Source organism: Rousettus aegyptiacus, unplaced genomic scaffold (assembly GCF_014176215.1).
Source record: "Rousettus aegyptiacus isolate mRouAeg1 unplaced genomic scaffold, mRouAeg1.p scaffold_m13_p_3, whole genome shotgun sequence".
Taxonomy (NCBI): Eukaryota; Metazoa; Chordata; class Mammalia; order Chiroptera; family Pteropodidae; genus Rousettus; species Rousettus aegyptiacus.
The window spans coordinates 145,693,032-145,701,492 of NW_023416306.1; the positions used below are offsets into that span (position 1 = coordinate 145,693,032).

The 8,461-nt window shown below is 42.2% G+C and overlaps 1 protein-coding gene across 4 annotated transcripts in view; it reads right to left on the reverse strand.

Moving 5' to 3' along the window:
* ZBTB25 (zinc finger and BTB domain containing 25) overlaps positions 1–8,413 on the reverse strand; it is a 22,918-nt gene extending 14,505 nt beyond the window's left edge. For 2 of the 4 annotated variants that reach the window (XM_016141754.2, XM_036217763.1), the window contains exon 1: positions 7,638–7,728. The gene's annotated coding sequence lies outside the window, so the exon portion shown is untranslated. Of the gene's footprint in view, positions 1–7,637; positions 7,898–8,307 lie in introns of those variants that run through there. The other 2 variants (XM_016141753.2, XM_016141752.2) reach the window with 2 other exon arrangements.
* Between the last annotated feature and the right edge of the window lie 48 nt (positions 8,414–8,461).

The following is an 8,461-nucleotide window of genomic DNA, read 5'->3' on the forward strand; positions in this document are numbered from 1 at the left end:
TAAGACTGACTTGACTTGACAGTGGACTGGATGTGTGGTCAGCCACAGAGATCGAGTCAAGGGTGAGTCTCAGAATTCCAGCTTGGGTAACTGGAAGACTTAGTTCATTCCTTCAAGTCATATTTGCAGAGCAAGTGCCATGTGCTAGGTGTTGATATAAAAAGGCAGGATCCAGACTGCCAAAGCAGCATAGAAACTGGCTTGATAAAAGTTTAGTTTTTGACACAGTGAGTTCAAGGTGTTCACTGTCAGAGAAGGATATCTCTTCTCACCCCCATTCTCACCCCCACCACATACTTTCTAGGACATCTGAGTAGAAATGTTTAATGATCAGTGGAGATGATATGCTGGACTGGCTCTAGAGAGAGCAGGGCTAGAGAGAGAGAGGACATCCTCTGGAATGACGAGACTAAATCATCAGGAGTGAATGTGACTATTGAATAAAATAAGGGGGGGAAAAGGCTAAGAATGAATCTTTAAAAAACAGACAAGACAGTACGACAGAAGAGGAGAAATAATATATTGTCATTGGAGGAAAAAGGATGTGAAGGAAAGTGAGAACCTTGGTAGGAGGTGGTGGCAATGACGGAAAATGCTGCAGAAAAACATGGGGATGAGGCCTATTCCCACGACCCAAGTATGGTGACCAAGAAATTTCTGATGACCTCTGAAACGTTTAACAGCAAAAGCAAACTATCCGGCAGCAAGGATGTGAGATATTAGAAAGCAGAGGCCATAAAGGGTAAGTACAACGAGGACACTGAAGATGCTGCAGACTGAAGACGACTTTTAGGATAAAGAAGGGTGGAATGAATCTCTAGAAGCCAGAAGGAATGCAATCAAAAGTCTAAGTATAGCAGTTAGCCACGGAGAAGAGATATCCTTTTCTGACAGTGAAAAGTAAACGGTCGACGTGAGGAGAGAGACTCGAAAAGTATTAAATAGCATTGGTTTAAGAACTGGAATCAGTCAATACACAAAGGAAATAGGTGAGTTTAGGCTTTGAGAGAAATCTATATAATCCCTGATGTTATGAAGCTTGTAGAGAACTTTCATATGCACTTATTTCTGCTTCAGATGAGAAAATATCTATTAATCTATCAAGTTCACTGGCTCTATCATTTTTAATCTATTAAACAAACTCGGTAAATTTTTTATTCCAGGTATTGCATTTTCAGGTCTAGAATTAATTTATTCTTTTCTAGTTTCTATTTCTCTGCTGTGATTTCCTATTTGTTCACACATTACCACCTTATTTTGCTTTATATCCATGAGCTATAATGGCTGCTTTAAATCTTCCCTGCCAAATCCAACCTCTAGGTCATCTTGGAGTCAATCTCCATTAATTAGTGTGATAATTTCCTATTTCATCAGATGCTTAGTCATTTTGGGTAATATCTTAGACATTGTGATTACTATAGTAAAGATTCTAGATTCTGTAATATTCTTCCAAAGAGTACTGATTTTTTGTTTGTTTGTTTTTGTGGACAATTAACTTGGATGGACTTTAGGTCCAAGTTTGTTCTTCCCTACAGTTCAGATTTTTCAGTGGTAGGTGTGCTGTTTGAAGGCTGTTCTACACATGTATAAGTTTAGGGATTGGCAAGGGATTCAAGGTGAGTTTATACACAGTATTCAGCATCCCCACTCTCACCCCCACCACATACTTTCTAGAATTTTTCGCCTGACTTTCCAGCTGTCTGTTCACTCTAAACTGTCCTCTTCTTTTTAAGATTACAGGTTATTCCAGTTTTAGCCATCCCCTCCTGTCACCAAGTGGGGCCTTCTCTCAGGATAAAGAGCATAAAAATGAAAATTCATCCACTCCTATTCCCTTCTTCCAAGTGTAGACTCTCCAGAAACTTCAGTCCAGTTTCTGCCAGCTTTTTATCACTCACAAATGACATCTGGTAGTTTAAACTTTTTTTCAAGTTTTTAATGTCATCTCAATAACACTATAAACTTTTATTTTTATAAATTTCAAATCTTAATAGGAACTACTCAGTCATTACCCTTTATCAGCAATTCTAAAAAGTTTTGGTCTCAAGATCCATTTACCTTCTTAAGAAAAAGTATGAAGGACCATATGAGAAATTACGTGAGAAACTTTTAAAAATTTAAAATAACAATAAACCTGTGACATAGTAACGAATAATACATTTTTTCCTAAAATATACATATATGTATTTTTAAAGTAAGATGAGTGGCACTGCTTTATATTTGGCAATCCTCTTCAGTGTCTGGCTTTAAAAAATACAGCTGGGATCTTTTCTCTGCTTCTGCATTCAATCTGTTGCTACTTTGGTTCAAGTATATTAAGAGAAGTTGGCCCTGTAAAAGGAAGATCCTTGTAGACCCACTGACAAGTTTCAGCAACCTACATGGGGTCCCTCAACCGTACTTTGAGAACCTCTGCCCCACACTATCTTTTTTTGATCCTATGTGGAACTGGAACAGGAATTAGTTCCATTTTACAGTTGAGGAACCACAGGCTCAGACAGAAGGAAAGGCACGCAAAGTCAGACAACTAGCTATTAAATGGTGATGGGAGTACTTCTATTCCTGTCTGATTTTAAACTCAGTGCCCTTTCTTCAAAATCCTGATCTACAACTTTCAACATATATATTGATAGATTTCACAAATATATTGAATCAAATAAGGGGGTAAATTTTCCAAGTTTATAGAATGAAAAAAATTCTGACCTGTTAAAAAACACACACACACAACTTTTATGGATAATAGTTTCTTTTCATTAGAACTTGTTGGCATACTAACAGACATTTGATGTTTTAAAGCAACACAACCAGATTGTACCTCAGGTCAATAGAGGTGATCCATCATAAAGTTACTGAGAACATTTTCTAATACAACCTACTTTGCAAATTATTAGCTAGGCTTTTTATATAGCCTTTGCTCATTTCTTTGACCTTCAGTTTTATTTTCACTAATATGTGGAACAGCCAAAGTTTCCTATGCACATAGAAAGATCTTAGAAGTTACATTTGAGAATTTTTAGTGGACCTTTCAAGATGTGAAAGAGGTTGCAGAAAAATATTTTATCATTTTATTATACTTACTAATACTAGAGCCCAATTTTAAGAGTGATACATCTTAAAATGCTCTGTTATAAAGTGGTATTTATAGAATAGTAATAGGGTTAGGATTGATATTTAAGAGAAACTACAAAAACCTTGTTTACTTACTAGATTGTAATAACACTTGATTAGCTCAAACTAAGTAATCTAGAACAGTTTTAGACCAGTATATTTAATTCAAAGTTAGTTTGATATTCAATATCATTTATTGTTATTTATTAAAAGAAATCTGCTGTATTAGACTGGCCTCTCAGACCCATGGTAGCCAAAACGGTGTCCTGGAATATGCAGCTTTCATTCTCTCAAGCTATAAGAATCTTTTTTTTTTCCTGTTAGAATCTTTAATTAAAAAAAAAAGAAACAGAAGGAGTAAGATGTCTGTTTCTGTGGAAAACAGTCTTAGACATTTTCTCTGTAATTCCTACCACTGTGACTTCATCAATTATCATTAAGAATAGGAAAGTCGACAGAGAAAATGTATACAGCTTTATTGAGATACTTAATCATAATTATAAATGCAAAAGTAAAAGCAGAAATATTCAAGTTGCTACATGATAAAAGACTTTATACAATGATTTTAACTTTTTAATGGTACCTTTACATGACTGTGGAAGTGTAACATTTTATAACCTAGAGAAAGAATATTTGCAGAAATAATTTTATCCTGTAATAGTGGTTCTTATTGCTATTATAAAAGTTTCCATGTAGAGTTGTACTGATGCCTGAGTCCTACTCCAGAAGAACCCAAACAGAATTGCTGGAGGTGAAGCACAGGTACTTTTTACAAAAGCTCCTCAGTTGATTCTAATAAGATGCCTCAGTTAAGAGCCACTGAGTTAGAAGAGGGGACCAAAGAAACTCTAGAGAATATTTCACGCTCTAAAATTAGAGGGAAAAAAGCAACTTCACAAGAAATGTTCCAAATGCGGGAATTATGCCAATTACATTAAATGAACGAAAATCAACAATTATAATTCTAATTGTAACTTTAAATAATTAGCTAGATTAAGAAACAAAAATGCTCCCAATCTAGCAGGTTGGGCACTGAGGGCAGAGGAACACACCATTTTCAAAGTTCTTTTTATAAAGTACTTAGGCAAATATGTAGTGACAAAAAGAAATCTAACTATGGGAGGTGCACACTGTGTGTGTGTGTGTGTGTGTGTATGCCTTACTGTTAGAAAGTGTGCAGCTGAAATTTATTGAATTTCATTAACCAATGTCACCACACAAAAAAATAATAAAGTAAATGAAAAATAAAAAGTATTTAGGAAAAAGAGATGTTTACTTTCATACATCATTACACCTATAAATAATATGAAAATTCCAAATCTAAAAATAATGGTTGAGGTAAAATCTGAAGTAATTCTAGGCATCTGCTTATGAAAATCATTGAAAATATTAGAGAAGAGGGTAAGAAATAGACATGGCAGACAATACAGGAAGAGCAGTTATGCTCTAGAAACCTTTAACGGAACAGGGAAACGTTAGTTTGGGGCCTCTTGCCTGTTGGCAGACACAGCCAGCCTTACATCTCTAACCCCCATCTAACCAACATGTGGGATGCCTGATAAAGCCACAGCACCAGGCAAACAAGAATGCTAACACCATGAGTGCAAACTGCTAGTGGACCTTAAGAAAATCAGAATTCTGTGAAGGAAAGAAGATTCTTCTTAGTCCACTAAAAAAATAAAAACTATATTTCTGAAAGAAAAAAAGGAGAAAGTTGGAAAACGACAATGCTAGTACAGACCTAGAATACAGTACAAATAAGAACGATTATAACTTCTCAATATAGGTGAACCAACACTTTTGCCATGGAGCATTCCACAAATTTATTATCCATAGCAGCTAATGAAACACTTTACTTAGAGTGTCTAGCGTTTTTCAGAAGGAAATTTTCCTCCAGATAAAGTTTTTAAAAAAAGAAAAAAATTCCTGTGAGCAAAGGGAGAGTTAAATTACATTAATAATCCTGAAACTGATATTTGCTTCAAACTTTGTTTCCTCCTCCCCTACTCTCCTCAAGCAAGCTCAAGTAACAATCCAATCCCAGAGGGAATAATACTGTTCTAGTTATTACTGATAGCTTTATTATAATGAGTAAATATTATATGCAAGGCCTTGTGCTAAGGGCTCTATGTACATTATTTCTTTTCATCCTCACTATAACTATATGTGTTCTTTTTATTTCCTTTTTACAGGCTTAGGACACATAACTAGCAAATGGTATGAAGTAGGGATCAAAAGCTAGGGCTGATTCCATCGCCTGTGCTCTTAACTATAAACTGAAGCAGTATTTTTCTTAGCATTCTTCTCTCAAAAGACTGATGTTCATGTGCAATTTGGAATAAATAAGCAGAAAGAGGGCACAGGAAGTGGTGTAGAAGTACTTTATAATTTATCAAGATAAGAGCACCTGCACTGCTTTTTTAAGACAAGGAAAAAAACCTGCAATAATATAAAACACCAAACTCTTTTCTGGCCCTGTTATTACTAAAATGAACACGTTTTTCTTTAACAAGATGGTCAAGCACCACCTACAGATCATAGTAAATAAATCACTTTGGTTCAGTGGCGAGGAAGGCATTATGCAACACTTCCCAGCACGGCTCTCACCAGGATATTTTACAGCCAAGGCACTTGGGCCCCTCCTCCCCAGCTAGACAGCCTGGCTCCTTCGCATTCCCCTCAGGAGATAGGGTGGAAGCACACAGCTCCTCTTTCTAAGGCACAGAGGGCAGCTGAAAGTCCTGCTCAGCCTCTCTGGGCAACCACAGGCGCCAATAAATCAGCCACTGGCGATTCTCTCATCTCCTTTCTGGCATGAAGCGGTAGTGAGATATAGTGAAAAAGAGCATAGACTGGACTTTGGTGGATAAGTGATGGAGGCTTGAAAACTGCAAATGACTGCATCGTTGAAGCCAACCAAGTCTTTCTGAGCCTGTTTCCTCTTTGTAATATGGAGACAATACGACCTCCTTTTTGGTATTGGAAATTTATTTATGAAAGCAGCTAGCCACTGCAGGTACTTAATAAACAGCAACCAAATTTGAGCAGCTCCACTAGCTCCAAATAGACACTCCAAATAGACATTCAGGGCAGGGCTGGGCAAAAAGGTGTAGCAAGTCTGTGAGGTCCACATCTCCCTCCCTCGCCATGGGCCTTTCTTGCGGACCATCCCAGTGACCTTCCGTTGCCTCATGATAATCTTCCAGCCATTGTTACTAATCTGTTCCATATCCCATCATTGTTCTGATGTCTGATAATGAACTGATAGTTCTCTTAATTAAACATCTCCAGATTGCTAAAAAGGAGTTTAATGCCTTAACTAAGGAAGCAACCAATGCTGCAAAAGTTGGTTGTTCCTGCAGAGAATAGGGCTGAAAGGGGTGCGGGGGAGGGGGAAACAGGCTTTGAGCTCCGAAATACATCACAGGCAGTCTATTCTACCTAAAAATAGTGCCAACCCCATTTCTTAAAATACCAGAGCCATCACACACTGGAACCTGGATCAAGACAAGTATAATCACCTCTGGTGGTGTCTACAGTGAATGGGTTAAACTGGCTCTGCCCTCCTGGTGTGGTAGAGAGCACAGTGTGACTACCAAATATTCTGGAGCCCTGGAGTCCAGTTACTTAAGAGGTTCAGGAGGTTCAAGCTACATGCCCTTTATGCCGGGGGTCCTCATCTGTAATAGAGGGATAAACTGGATTTTCTCTAAGTCCCCTTTTTCAGGTTTAAAAATCTGTGATTACAAAGTGTACTTTACACACTTGACAAAATCCTGTGAGAATGAACAGCATTGCTCAAAACACTTAATTCTCATGAGAATAAATGCCAAATTTAATCCCTTGGGGGAAACCGGGCGATGATTTATGACACATGTTAGCTGCTAAGTTCCAGGTACAGCGCTAGGCGATGCCTAAGCAACTCCAGAACTTGATTTTTCCAAACGACAGCTAGGAAAGGTGGTGATGGATGGGGTAAACTTCAAAAAGAAAAACTCGACACGCTGAGAATGAGATTAATATAATCTGAAAAAACAAATGAATTATGGGAGGGCAGAGTACTTCCTGCTCTAGACACAAGGTAATCACAAAAGGGGTGGGGAGGTACAGGGGCCGCTCGGTCTCGCAGGCTGCACATGAAGACCCGCCCACTTGTGAGAGGGGTCGAAGAGGCCGTGGGGATCGGGGGGTGCCGCACGCTATTGGGGGCTGCCCGCGCAGGGTTGCAGCCCGGCCCCCAGCAAGGGGCTCAATGCCTTTGCGGCGGTCCCAGCCTGCATCGAGCCCGAACAACCGCCTTGTATGGACACCGAAGGGCAACTATGGGCACCCTCCGCCCAGCGCTCATTCGCAGTTGCCATTTTCCTCCTGATTGACATGTCAAACGGACCAAAAACACCCCTCTCCCCAGCTACTTGCATCTGTCCCGCGACCGGCGCAGCTGCAGGCCGCCGCCACCGCCCCAGGCGGCTCGCGGCGGGAGGGACTGAGCCAGGAGCAGCCCACAAGGGCCGGGCAGCGTCGCTTACCCAGACGCCGCCGCGGCGGCGGCCGGCCGACTCCTCCGTGCGGGAGGGGCGGCTCCCGCGCCGCGGACGTCACGCGGCGGCGCCGACTCACGCACCCCGCGATCCGCTCTCGCGCGGCTTCCCGCGCCTGCCGCCCGGCGATGGGTGCACGTGACCGCACGCCTGGTAGCCGGGGAACTAGGGGCGCGGGGGCTGGAGTGTGCGTGCGTGCTTACGTGCGCGCCCGCCCGCTCAAGTCGCCAGGAGGGGGTCGGCCCGCGCTCTGGGCGCATCTGCCACGGCCCCCACATATGACTGTAGGCGGAAGCGTAGAGACAAGCCTGAGCGTCACAGGCTCCCCACACACAACCGCGTGACCCGGGGACTTTCCCCAGGGTGTGCAAAAGCATGGGCACCCCCCTCAATTCAAGGGTGGGGGTGGGGAAGGATGCGTCGCGTGTCCACGGGGAGAGGGGTGAGGGCGCGGGGCCAGGGAAGCTGAGCCGCGGGAGTCAGCGGGGAGGCGGGCTTGGCAGGGTGGGGCACGGCGGGGGAAGTGACTCAAGGCCAGAGGCGGACAGGCCCATGGAAAGCAGGGTGGGGGAGCACTGGGTATGGGCGACCCTGAACAGAGTGGTCGTGCACGGGATAGGGCGAGGGCGCCGGCACCCCCAGGACTCAGAAGACGTACCGCAAAGGGGGGCCCAACAGCTGGGTCCTCTCGGGCAGGGGTCTAACATCTGGACGGAGTGGGAAAGCAGCCTCCTGCCGTTGGGGAGTCGGGAGGAGCCCAGTCTCGTCCAGCTGTGCAAACAGGAGGAGGAGGTCCCAAGCCTACCCTTGGG